Here is an 11,926-nt window from a genome sequence, read left to right on the forward strand (position 1 = left end):
CCGCGCGACCAAGACCTAGGCCGCGCCGCCCTGTAGTATGGCCGCCTCGTGGCCCCACTTCGTCTCCTCTTCGGTCTTCTGGAAGCTTCGTGGCAAAATAGGACCCAGGGCGTTGATTTCGTCCAATTCCGAGAATATTTCGTTACTAGGATTTCTAAAACCAAAAACAGCAGAAAACAGCAACTGGCACTTCGGCATCTTGTTAATAGGTTAGTTCCAGAAAATGCACGAATATGACATAAAGTGTGCATAAAACATGTAGATATCATCAATAATGTGGCATGGAACACAAGAAATTATCGATACGTCGGAGACGTATCAATGGAGAACTACTCCCTCCTCATGGGAGACAGCAGCAGTGATGAAGATGGCGGTGGTGTCGATGGAGAAGCCTTCCGGGGGCACTTCCCCGTCCCGGCGGCGTGCCGGAACAGAGACTCCTATCCCCCGGATCTTGGCTTCGCGATGGCGGCGGCTCTAGAAGGTTTCTCGTACCGTGGCTTTTCCGTCTCGAAGATTTAGGTCAGGGACCTTTAAATAGGCGAAGAGGCGGAGTCGGAAGGTCGACGAGGCGGCGACACAATAGGGCGGCGCGGCCAAGGCCTGGGCCGCGCCAGCCTATCATCTGGTGGGCCTGTGGCCTCCCTCTAGCGACTCTCGGGTGTTCTGGAAGCTTCATCCAATTCTAAGACTCTGGGCGTTGATTTCATCCAATTCCGAGAATATTTCCTTACTAGGATTTCTGAATCCAAAAACAGCAGAAAACAGGAACTGGCACTTCGGCATCTCGTCAATAGGTTAGTTCCGGAAAATGCATAAATATGACATAAAGTATGCATAAAACATGTAGATATCATCAATAATGTGGCATGGAACATAAGAAATTATCGATACGTCGGATACGTATCAGCGCCCCACTCAAATATTACACCCTTTTTAGTCAAGTCATTCAAAGGTGCAGCAATAGTACTAAAGTTGGGCACAAATCTTCTATAAAACCCAGCTAGACCATGAAAACTTCTAACTTGACTCACATTCATGGGAGTAGGCCAATTTTGAATTGCTTCAATTTTAGACATATCTACTTCTACTCCATGTTGAGAGACAACATAACCCAGAAATATGACCTTATCTTTGCAAAATATGCACTTCTCAAGATTACCATAGAGTTTATTAGCACGCAACACTTGCAAAACATGTCGAATATGTATAGTATGATCAGATTCATTGCGGCTGTAGATTAATGTGTCATCAAAGTACACAACCACAAACTTGCCAATAAATTCACGCAAAACATGGTTCACCAGTCTCATGAAAGTGCTAGGTGCATTAGTTAACCCAAAAGGCATTACTAACCACTCATATAAACCAAATTTTGTTTTAAAGGCTGTTTTCCACTCATCCCCTTCTTTCATCCTAATTTGATGATAACCACTACACAAATCAATTTTAGAGAACAAAGCAGCACCACTCAATTCATCTAACATATCCTCTAAACGGGGAATAGGATGACGATATCGAATAGTAATGTTGTTTATCGCTCTACAATCTACGCACATACGCCATGTACCATCTTTCTTAGGAACAAGAATAACAGGAACAACACAAGGACTAAGGCTTATGCGAATATAACCTTTGTCGAGCAGCGCTTGGACTTGCTTCTGTATCTCCTTCGTCTCTCCGGGATTCGTTCTATATGGCGCCTGATACGTCTCCGACGTATCGATAATTTCTTATGTTCCATGCCACATTATTGATGATATCTACATGTTTTATGCATACTTTATGTCATATTTATGCGTTTTCCGGAACTAACCTATTGACGAGATGCCGAAGGGCCAGTTGCTGTTTTCTGATGTTTTTGGTTTCAGAAATCCTAGTAAGGAAATATTCTCGGAATCGGACGAAATCAACGCCCAGCATCTTAGAATCCCCGGAAGCATCCAGAACACCCGAGAGTCGCCAGAGGGGGTCCACATGGGCCCCAGGAGGTAGGCCGGCGCGGCCCTGGCCCTGGCCACGCCGCCCTATCATCTCACCGCCTCTTCGACCCTCTGACGCCGCCTCTTCGCCTATTTAAGCCCCCTCGACCTAAAACCTCGATACGGAAAAGCCACGGTACGAGAAACCTTCCAGAGCCGCCGCCATCGCGAAGCCAAGATCTGGGGGACAGGAGTCTCTGTTCCGGCACGCCGCCAGGACGGGGAAGTGCCCCCGGAAGGCTTCTCCATCGACACCGCTGCCATCTCCACCGCCATCTTCATCAACGCTGCTGTCTCCCATGAGGAGGGAGTAGTTCTCCATCGAGGCTCGGGGCTGTACCGGTAGCTATGTGGTTAATCTCTCTCCTATGTACTTCAATACAATGATCTCATGAGCTGCTTTACATGATTGAGATTCATATGAGTTTTGTATCACAATTCATCTATGTGCTACTCTAATGATGTTATTAAAGTATTCTATTCCTCCTGCATGGTGTAAAGTGGGCAGTGTGTGCATCATGTAGTACTTGGTGTAGTTTATGATCGTGATCTCTTGTAGATTGTGAAGTTAACTATTACTATGATGGTATTGATGTGATCTATTTGGTTATGTTGATCTATCTTGCACTCTAAGGTTAGTTAAATATGAACATTGAATATTTTGGAGCTTGTTAACTCCGGCATTGAGGGTTCGTGTAATCCTACGCAATGGTGTTCATCATCCAACAAGAGGGTGTAGAGTCTAGCATTTATCTATTCTGTTATGTGATCAATGTTGAGAGTGTCCACTAGTGAAAGTATGATCCCTAGGCCTTGTTCCTAAATACTGCTATCGCTACTTGTTTACTGTTTTACTGCATCTGTACTGTCCGCAATATCATCACCATCAACTACACGCCAGCAAGCACTTTTCTGGTGCCATTGCTACTGCTCATACTTATTCATACCACCTGTATTTCACTATCTCTTCGCCGAACTAGTGCACCTATTAGGTGTGTTGGGGACACAAGAGACTTCTTGCTTTGTGGTTGCAGGGTTGCATGAGAGGGATATCTTTGACCTCTTCCTCCCTGAGATCGATAAACCTTGGGTAATCCACTTAAGGGAAACTTGCTGATGTTCTACAAACCTCTGCTCTTGGAGGCCCAACACTGTCTACAAGAATAGAAGCTCCCGTAGACATCAAGCACTTTTCTGGCGACGTTGCCAGGGAGGAAAGGTAAAAGGCACTCATACTCCGGTTCCAGGTAACAGTACTTTTCTGGCGCCATTGTGTTTGTGCTCGAAGCTATTTCCTTTAGATCCTGCAATTGCATCTTTTTGTTTCTTGTTTTACACTAGTTAGGCATAATGGAATACAACTATGAGCTTTTTGATTTATTTCCTAAGTTAGGACATGAATTGTGTGATGCGAAAATTAAAGAACCTATGGAGCCTCAATTGCATGCTAGTAGCAATGTTATTAGTATGAACGCAATCACTACTAATGCTATGGATAAGTCTAAGCTTGGGGAAGCTAGTTTATATAAAAATAATCTTTTTTGCTCTTCAGCTTTGGAAAAAATATTTTGCTCTAATAATGCTTTATCTCCCATATGCGATAACTCTAATGATGCTTCTGATATTTCAAATCCATCTACTGCAAGTACTTCTTTCAAGATACCCATGAAAATTATTGAACGTGTTATTGATAACCGCTATGAAGGGGATGGAACTGTCCATCCTGGAGATCATTTACTGTTTTTGCATGAATTATGCGGGTTATTCAAGTGTGCAGGTATCTCTATGGATGAAGTGAGGAAGAAGCTATTCTCTCTGTTTATTGTCCCGGTAAAGCGGCGCATTGGTATAAATTGTTGGAGAATAGTCATTCTCTTGGTTGGGAGGAAATTGTATCTCTCTTTTACTCTAAATTTTATCCTCCTTATGAAGTGCATATTGATAGGAATCACATTTATAACTTTTATCCTCGTGATGGAGAGAGCATCTCTCAAGCGTGGGGGAGATTGAAGCCACTAATGCTTAAATGTCCCATTCACGAGCTCCCCCGTAATGTTATTGTTAACAATTTTTATGCGAGGCTTTCAGGACAACACAAGGACTATCTGGACGCATGTTCGGAGGGATCTTTCACAAGCAAGGAGGTTGAAGCTAGGTGGGATCTTCTTGATCGGATTGAGGAGAACGCTGAAGGATGGGAGAATGACAAAGGTAAAGAGTCAGGTATAAATTATGATTATGAATGCATTGAAGCTTTTATGGATACCGATAAATTTCGAAATATGAGTGCTACTTATGGTCTTGACTCTCAAGTTGATGCAAATCTTTATAAAGCCTTTGCTTCTCATTTTGAATTGCCTAAGAAGAATTTTGATAAGTATCATGAACCTTTTAAAGAGGCTTGCATGAAGAATGAAATTGTTGTTAATGATTGCAATAAGCATGCTCAAACTCCTAAGAATGCTATTTCCTATAAGCATGTTAATTTTTGTGGAATACATAGACCTTGTGGAACTAATCAAGTCAAAGATGAATATTGCATCCATCATATTAATGAAAAAACTAGAAAGTGGCTTAGGGCTCTAGATGATCTTGGTAAAAAAGTTTGTGCCCTCTATCCTTTTATTTGTGAAGTTTGCTATGAAGTGGGTCATTTTAATTTTCAATGCTCCTCCAATGATAATTTGAACCCAATGAGTGATGCAAATTTGTATTGTGATGATGAAATTACTCCTAATCAGCATGATGAACTTACTTTATTTTTGGGGTGTGAGGAACTGTCGAGAAAAATCTCTTTGTTACATATGAGTGATCTTGATATTGATGATGTCCTGCATGGGTGTTTTTCTTATTGCATTGATAATAGCCACACAAATACTTACATACAAAACATTTTAGAAGATGACACCTTGCCAAAATATGATAAGACCGCTGTATGTTTTCAACTAATTAATGAAAAGGAGGGATCCTCCCAAGTTTCTTCTATTGTTTCTGAAAGTAAATCAGGTTATGCGGATAAGCCACCCTTCAAGCCTCTTCCTCCTAAAGAAGGGAATGAGGAGAAGGAAGAAAGAAGAAGAAGGGAACGAAGAAGAAGAAGAAGAAGAAGAAGAAGGAGAATAAAAAGAAAGAGGTAACGGCATATCCCCGCGTGAATGAGATAACGCTAGGTAACCGTAAGTATGTTGCTCCTAATGATTATTATGATAATGAATCTGAATACGATGATCTTCCTATGCTCTCTACATACATTAGTGATCATTATTTGAATGAGCACACTACTTTTGATATTGCAAATCTCTGGGAAACTAATTCTGAAAATGATGATGATAATAATTGCCATAGTGTCAGTGCTATCCATGCTTCCTCCCATAATGATATAGAAAGCTCTAAGCTTGGGGAAGGGGTGTTTGTAAATCCTTTTGCTACTGATCATTATGTGTTTGATACATGTCCTTCTAATAACAATGATGGTATGGTCATAGATAAACCGACTGTGAAAGATAACTATTCTATTTCTTATGATGACACTGTGCCTCCGATCTTTGATGATTATTATAAAGAATGCTATGATATAGGTTATAACTATCCTTATGAAACTTGTCATAGTCATGATTGGATTACCAAAAACAATTCTTTTAATATGCAACTTGTTTACCATGTTCAAATTCTTGATAATAATCTTGCTCCAATTACTATTAATGAGAATAACTCTTCTTATACCAAAATTAATGATACTTCTATGCATATGAACCATGATAAGAATGTTTTAAGTGATGGGTATATTATGGATTTCATCAATGATGCTACTGAAAGTTATTATGAGAGAGGGAAATATGGTTATATGCATCTTAATAATATTAAGTTTCCCCTCTTTATGTTGAGAATCTTGAAGTTACTCGTGTTTTATCCTCTTATGCTTGTCACTTTGTTCTTCATGAATTCATTTGTGTACAAGATTCCTCTGCATATGAAGCATGTTAGGCTTAAATGTGTTTTGAATTTGCCTCTTGAAGCTCTCTTTTGCTTCAAATACTATTTCTTGCGAGTGCATCATCAAAACTGCTGAGCCCATCTTAATGGCCATAAAGAAAGAACTTCTTGGGAGATAACGCATGTGTTATTTTCCTACAGTACTTTGTTTTATATTTGTGTCTTGGAAGTTGTTTACTACTGTAGCAACCTCTCCTTATCTTAGTCTTGTGTTTTGTTGTGCCAAGTAAAGTCGTTGATAGTAAGGTTCATACTAGATTTGGATTACTGCGCAGAAACAGATTTCTTTGCTGTCACGAATCTGGGCAAAATTCTCTGTAAGTAACTCAGAAAATTATGTCAATTTACGTGAGTGATCCTCAGATATGTACGCAACTTTCATTCAATTTGAGCATTTTCATTTGAGCAAGTCTGGTGCCTCAATAAAATTCGTCTTTACGGACTGTTCTGTTTTGACAGATTCTGCCTTTTATTTCGCATTGCTTCTTTTGCTATGTGGGATGGATTTCTTTGTTCCATTGACTTCCAGTAGCTTTGAGCAATGTCCAGAAGTGTTAAGAATGATTGTGTCACCTCTGAACATGTGAATTTTTGATTATGCACTAACCCTCTAATGAGTTGTTTTGAGTTTGGTGTGAAGGAAGTTTTCAAGGGTCAAGAGAGGAGGATGATACAATGTGATCAAGAAGAGTGAAAGGTCTAAGCTTGGGGATGCCCCGGTGGTTCACCCCGGCATATTTCAAGAAGACTCAAGCATCTAAGCTTGGGGATGCCCAAGGCATCCCCTTCTTCATCGACAAATTATCAGGTTCCTTCTCTTGAAACTATACTTTTATTCGGTCACATCTTATGTACTTTACTTGGAGCGTCTGTATGTTTCTTGTTTTTGTTTTTGTCTGAATAAATGCTTGTGTGGGAGAGAGACACGCTCCGCTGGTTCGTATGAACACATGTGTTCTTAGCTTTTAATGTTCATGGCGAAGGTTGAAACTGCTTCGTTAATTGTTATATGGTTGGAATCGGGAAATGCTACATGTAGTAATTGGTAAAATGTCTTGAATAATTTGATACTTGGCAATTGTTGTGCTCATGTTTAAGCTCTTGCATCATATACTTTGCACCTATTAATGAAGAAATACATAGAGCTTGCTAAATTTGGTTTGCATAATTGGTCTCTCTAAGGTCTAGATAATTTCTAGTAAAGTGTTTGAACAACAAGGAAGACGGTGTAGAGTCTTATAATGTTTACAATATGTCTTTTATGTGAGTTTTGCTGCACCGGTTCATCCTTGTGTTTGTTTCAAATAAACCTTGCTAGCCTAAGCCTTGTATCGAGAGGGAATACTTCTCATGCATCCAAAATCCTTGAGCCAACCACTATGCCATTTGTGTCCACCATACCTACCTACTACATGGTATTTCTCCGCCATTCCAAAGTAAATTGCTTGAGTGCTACCTTTAAACAATTCAAAATTTATCACCTCTGGTTTGTGTCAATGTTTTATAGCTCATGAGGAAGTATGTGGTGTTTATCTTTCAATCTTGTTGGGCAACTTTCACCAATGGACTAGTGGCTTCATCCGCTTATCCAATAATTTTGCAAAAAGAGCTGGCAATGGGATTCCCAGTCCCAAATTAATTAACCTAAATAGACACTCCTCCATGGTATGTGATTGTTGGACGGCACCCGAAGTATTCGGTTAGCCATGGCTTGAGAAAGCAAAGGTGGGGAGGAGTGTCATCATAATAAAACTAAAATAAAAAGGCACTCCTTCATGGTATGAGATTGTTGGCAGGCACCCGAGGATTCGGTTAGCCATGGTTTGTGAAAGAAAGGTTGGAAGGAGTGCCACCCAAAAATAAAAATAATTCATGGGAGCCGCTCTTTGAAGGTTTGTCTGGCAAGGGGGTTAGAGTGCCCATTACCATTCGTTGACAACAACATACACCTCTCAAAACTTTATTTTTATGCTCTCTATATGTTTTCAAAACCAAAGCTCTAGCACAAATATAGCAATCGATGCTTTCCTCTTTGAAGGGCCATTCTTTTACTTTTATTGTTGAGTCCGTTCACCTATTTCTCTCCATCTTAAGAAGCAAACACTTGTGTGAACTGTGCATCGATTCCTACATACTTGCATATTGCATTTGTTATATTACTCTATGTTGACAATATCCATGGGATATACATGTTACAAGTTGAAAGCAACCGCTGAAACTTCATCTTCCTTTGTGTTGCTTCAATACCTTTACTTTGAATTATTGCTTTATGAGTTAACTCTTATGCAAGACTTATTGATGCTTGTCTTGAAGTACTATTCATGAAAAGTCTTTGCTATATGATTCATTTGTTTACTCATGTCATTTACATTGTTTTGATCGCTGCATTCATTACATATGCTTACAATGGTATGATCAAGGTTATGATGGCATGTCACTCCAGAAATTATCTTTGTTATCGTTTACCTGCTCGGGACGAGCAGAAACTAAGCTTGGGGATGCTGATACGTCTCCGACGTATCGATAATTTCTTATGTTCCATGCCACATTATTGATGATATCTACATGTTTTATGCATACTTTATGTCATATTTATGCGTTTTCCGGAACTAACCTATTGACGAGATGCCGAAGGGCCAGTTGCTTTTTTCTGCTGTTTTTGGTTTCAGAAATCCCAGTAAGGAAATATTCTCGGAATCGGACGAAATCAACGCCCAGCATCTTAGAATCCCCGGAAGCATCCAGAACACCCGAGAGTCGCCAGAGGGGGGCCACCTGGGCCCCAGGAGGTAGGCCGGCGCGGCCCAGGCCCTGGCCGCGCCGCCCTATCATCTCACCGCCTCTTCGACCCTCTGACGCCGCCTCTTCGCCTATTTAAGCCCCCTCGACCTAAAACCTCGATACGGAAAAGCCACGGTACGAGAAACCTTCCAGAGCCGCTGCCATCGCAAAGCCAAGATCTGGGGGACAGGAGTCTCTGTTCCGGCACGCCGCCGGGACGGGGAAGTGCCCCCGGAAGGCTTCTCCATCGACACCGCTGCCATCTCCACCGCCATCTTCATCAACGCTGCTGTCTCCCATGAGGAGGGAGTAGTTCTCCATCGAGGCTCGGGGCTGTACCGGTAGCTATGTGGTTAATCTCTCTCCTATGTACTTCAATACAATGATCTCATGAGCTGCTTTACATGATTGAGATTCATATGAGTTTTGTATCACAATTCATCTATGTGCTACTCTAGTGATGTTATTAAAGTATTCTATTCCTCCTGCATGGTGTAAAGTGGGCAGTGTGTGCATCATGTAGTACTTGGCGTAGTTTATGATCGTGATCTCTTGTAGATTGTGAAGTTAACTATTACTATGATGGTATTGATGTGATCTATTTGGTTATGTTGATCTATATTGCACTCTAAGGTTATTTAAATATGAACATTGAATATTGTGGAGCTTGTTAACTCCGGCATTGAGGGTTCGTGTAATCCTACGCAATGGTGTTCATCATCCAACAAGAGGGTGTAGAGTCTAGCATTTATCTATTCTGTTATGTGATCAATGTTGAGAGTGTCCACTAGTGAAAGTATGATCCCTAGGCCTTGTTCCTAAATACTGCTATCGCTACTTGTTTACTGTTTTACTGCATCTGTACTGTCCGCAATATCATCACCATCAACTACACGCCAGCAAGCACTTTTCTGGTGCCATTGCTACTGCTCATACTTATTCATACCACCTGTATTTCACTATCTCTTCGCCGAACTAGTGCACCTATTAGGTGTGTTGGGGACACAAGAGACTTCTTGCTTTGTGGTTGCAGGGTTGCATGAGAGGGATATCTTTGACCTCTTCCTCCCTGAGATCGATAAACCTTGGGTAATCCACTTAAGGGAAACTTGCTGCTGTTCTACAAACCTCTGCTCTTGGAGGCCCAACACTGTCTACAAGAATAGAAGCTCCCGTAGACATCAGCGCCCTATTGGGTAGCGAAGCTCCATGGATCAAGTCGATTTGATGCTCAATACCTCGCAATGGTGGTAGTCCTGCGGGTACCTCCTCCGGAAACACGTCGCTGATTGCAAAACATTAGAAACACTAAGAGGAAGAGGGGTCATGTCGTTAGAAACCAAAACCGTACCCCTGTATATGAGCACAAGAGGGATGGCTGTTGGATCCTCACTAAATTATCTCATATCTTGTTTGGTGGCTAATGAGACTAAGGAATTCACTCTCTCATTTTTCGTTATATCACTCACGGCATTACAATTCTCTCGCCTATCGATAGATGCATCCTCCAAGTTTACTTGAACTTTCTGACGAGATTCATTGACAATTTGCTGTGGTGACATAGGTTGTAGGTTGATTTTCTTGCCCTTGAACTCCAAGTGATATGTATTGGCACGGCCATTGTGTTGCACAGAACGGTCATAGAGCCAAGGCCGACCTAATAAAAGGTGACACACCGTCATAGGAACCACGTCAAAATCAATGGAATCCTTATACGGTCCAATTGCAAACTCAACACGCACCATGTGGTTTACCTTCATCTCACCATTGTCGCTCAACCACTGAATATAGTATGGATGCGGGTGCGGTAGATATTTCAACTTCAGCTTGGTACACAACTCCTTGCTTGCTAAATTGCGGCAACTCCCGCCATCAATAATAACCTTGCAAGCCTTGTCAGGACCAACTAAAGCTTTTGTTTGGAACAAATTGCTGCTAGGCAACACATTAAGAGCACGCTGGGATACAACAATAGTGCGGGCATCAGACGGATATGCATCTTCACCATCAGTGTCATAGTCATCATCTTCTGGAGCATTAGGATCAACATCATCTCCAGTCTCATACTCATTGTCCTCATTGATAATCATGACTTTGCGGTTAGGACAATCCCTTATGAAGTGACCCTTTCCACCACATGTATGACAAGCCATATCACGATTGCGCGCAGTAGACATGCTAGAACCACTCATACTTGCAGCAGATTCGGACTTCTTTGCATTAGACACATTGGAGACCGGCTTACTAGACGGAGTAGAGTAGGGTGCGGAGCGCGTCGATGGCACCCGTGCCGTAGGTATGGGCGCACGAGGTGTGAAACGCCCACCTCCCGTAGCACGACCTTTAACCTTTGCTTCGTCAATCATTTGTGATTCAGCTTCTCTTGCATGATGTAACAATTGATTCATATTGGTGTAAATGTAGTGACGAACAATGCCTTTGATATCATACTTCAATCCGTTGAGAAAACGCTGCATTGTCATCTCGAGAGACTCACAGACACGGCCACGCTGCATAAGCATCTCCATCTCCATGTAGTATTCATCCACAGTCTTCACACCTTGTCTCGATAGGGTCAACTTATCATAAATTGTACGCAAATAATTAGTTGGCACAAAGCGAGAATTCATCGCCTCCTTCATAGCTCTCCATGTGATAATAGGTTGCTCACCATCCTCATGTCGATTACGAACAAGTGCATCCCACCAACGCAATGCATAGCCATCAAATTCGGAAGAAGCAAGCTTGATCTTCCTATCTTCAGTGTAATTCGGATGTAAATTCCATAACTTCTCAATCTTGAGCTCCCAAGTGAGGTATTCTTCAACATCAGCACCTCCTTCAAACTTGGGTATGGAGAACTTAGGCTTACCCAATCCATCTTCTTCCTCAAATGCACGACCATGGCGTCCAAGTTCAGCCCAACCACGAGGACGATTACCACGTGGCGCACCACGAGCATTACGTGCGTCATCTTGAAGCTCAGGATCATCATCATATTCTTGTTGTTGTTGGTCAAATTCTCAACAGACATTTGCAAACTTTGAAGAGCGCGTTGGATATCCATCATTTGATCTTTCATTGTAGTGATGGTCTCATTAGTAACATCCAACTTCTGGGAGATCCCTTGGACCGTTCCCCTAAGCTCATCACCTTGAGTGCGGAATTCA

This window comes from Lolium perenne, chromosome 5 (assembly GCF_019359855.2).
Source record: "Lolium perenne isolate Kyuss_39 chromosome 5, Kyuss_2.0, whole genome shotgun sequence".
Classification (NCBI taxonomy): domain Eukaryota; kingdom Viridiplantae; phylum Streptophyta; class Magnoliopsida; order Poales; family Poaceae; genus Lolium; species Lolium perenne.